Below are 2,372 nucleotides of genomic sequence, written 5' to 3' on the forward strand. Positions count from 1 at the left end.
TCGACCCTGCTGTCTATTGTATATTTGGAATTTGTGTGTCTCTCTCTCGACCCGTAGTCACGTGGACTTTTCTCCGGATCCTCCGATTTGTTGTGTGGGGTGTGGTAGTGTAGTGGTTAGTGGAGTGGCAGGGTGGTAGTGGCACAGTGGTGACGCCATTCTCTCCCCTGTTTTGCAGTGAGTGAGTGGAGTTTGTATTCTCTCCCCTGTTCTGCAGTGAGTGAGTGGAGTTTGTATTCATTCTCCTTGTTCTGCAGTGAGTGAGTGGAGTTTGTATTCTCTCCCCTGTTCTGCAGTGAGTGAGTGGAGTTTGTATTCATTCTCCTTGTTCTGCAGTGAGTGAGTGGAGTTTGTATTCTCTCCCCTGTTCTGCAGTGAGTGAGTGGAGTTTGTATTCTCTCTCCTTGTTCTGCAGTGAGTGAGTGGAGTTTGTATTCTCTCCCCTGTTCTGCAGTGAGTGAGTGGAGTTTGTATTCATTCTCCCTGTTCTGCAGTGAGTGAGTGGAGTTTGTATTCATTCTCCTTGTTCTGCAGTGAGTGAGTGGAGTTTGTATTCTCTCCCCTGTTCTGCAGTGAGTGAGTGGAGTTTGTATTCTCTCTCCTGTTCTGCAGTGAGTGAGTGGAGTTTGTATTCTCTCCCCTGTTCTGCAGTGAGTGAGTGGAGTTTGTATTCTCTCCCCTGTTCTGCAGTGAGTGAGTGGAGTTTGTATTCTCTCCCCTGTTCTGCAGTGAGTGAGTGGAATTTGTATTCTCTCCCCTGTTCTGCAGTGAGTGAGTGGAGTTTGTATTCATTCTCCTTGTTCTGCAGTGAGTGAGTGGAATTTGTATTCTCTCTCCTGTTCTGCAGTGAGTGAGTGGAGTTTGTATTCTCTCCCCTGTTCTGCAGTGAGTGAGTGGAGTTTGTATTCATTCTCCTGTTCTGCAGTGAGTGAGTGGAGTTTGTATTCTCTCCCCTGTTCTGCAGTGAGTGAGTGGAGTTTGAATTCTCTCCCCTGTTCTGCAGTGAGTGAGTGGAGTTTGTATTCTCTCCCCTGTTCTGCAGGAATAACTGTTAATCGAATATAGGAATTAGATGTTAAAAGCGTGAATCTGTTCTAAAATGATCACAAATTGACCTGCTTTTGTTTTAAGGCTGATTACTTCCTACTCCTCTTTTCCTTTTGCCAATTCACTTTAGCAGCCATTGCAATAATTAAAAATTTTCTAAAAAGTGTAAAATTAAGTCTGAGTCGCCGAGTCTGCACGAGAGGCTGTCTCCACGGCCACAACAGACAACGCGAGGCAGACGAAGCCAGTCGAGGTCTAGACGCTCATAAATGAGCGTCGCCGCTTCGCTGAGCGCATGGCTCAGCCCCAGTTACGAGCGTTCGGATCGGTCGAATCGGTGCCCGTGTGCATAATGTAACACGGTGACGGTAGTCACATTTCTAACGTCAGTGGACACCATGGGGTCACCACGGGGAGCGAAACGTTCACCTGAAAACCGTTCACCGATGTCACTGTTAACTGAGGGTCTACTGTACCGTACTGCGAACACTGAGCAGCACCCGTCAGGGAAACAAGAGTTGTGCCTGTTGCACCCAGCCCATGCCAGGCTAGGTGCACTTTGAGGCCACCTGAAGTGTCAAAGGCTCGCTGCTGGTACGGTCAGACCCAGGTGCCATGGGCTGACTGACTGGGATGACTCCTGTGCTCTCTACTGTGCCAACTTGCTGCTTTATAACCATCTGGTGTTGTGATGCCTTGTGACGGTCCATCGTCGTGACGCCCCGCGTCGTCGTCGTGACGCCCCCCCTCGTCGTCGTCGTGACGCCCCCCCTCGTCGTCGTCGTGACGCCCCTCCTCGTCGTCGTGATGCCCCTCGTCGTCGTGACGCCCCGCGTCGTCGTGACGCCCCGCGTCGTCGTCGCCGTGACGCCCCGCGTCGTCGTCGTCGTCGTGACGCCCCCCCTCGTCGTCGTCGTGACGCCCCGCGTGTTGTTTCAGCTACGGGTGCCCCAACGACCTCCCGGGCTTGGCTAACGATGGCCGCCTCACGCGATGCTGTAGCTGACTCGGAGCAGCTCACGGGGCAGCAGGAGCCCGGATTCCTGCGGGACGGTGGAAAAGGTGGAGCAGGAGATGGTGGAGGAGGAGATGGTGGAGGAGGAGGTGATGGAGGAGGTGATGGAGGTGGAGGTGATGGAGGTGGAGGTGGTGGCCTCTATCGGATGACGGTGACCACGGTCGAGACGGTGAGGGTTTTCATACGGCTCACGCTCACCCCAGCTCACCCTTGCACTGATCCCGCACTGATCTGCCCGCTGATCCCCCCCCCGTTGATCCCCCCCCCCCCGCTAATCCCCCCCCCGCCGATCTCCGTTATCCCAAAG

Source organism: Lampetra fluviatilis, chromosome 52 (assembly GCF_964198595.1).
Source record: "Lampetra fluviatilis chromosome 52, kcLamFluv1.1, whole genome shotgun sequence".
NCBI lineage: Eukaryota > Metazoa > Chordata > Hyperoartia > Petromyzontiformes > Petromyzontidae > Lampetra > Lampetra fluviatilis.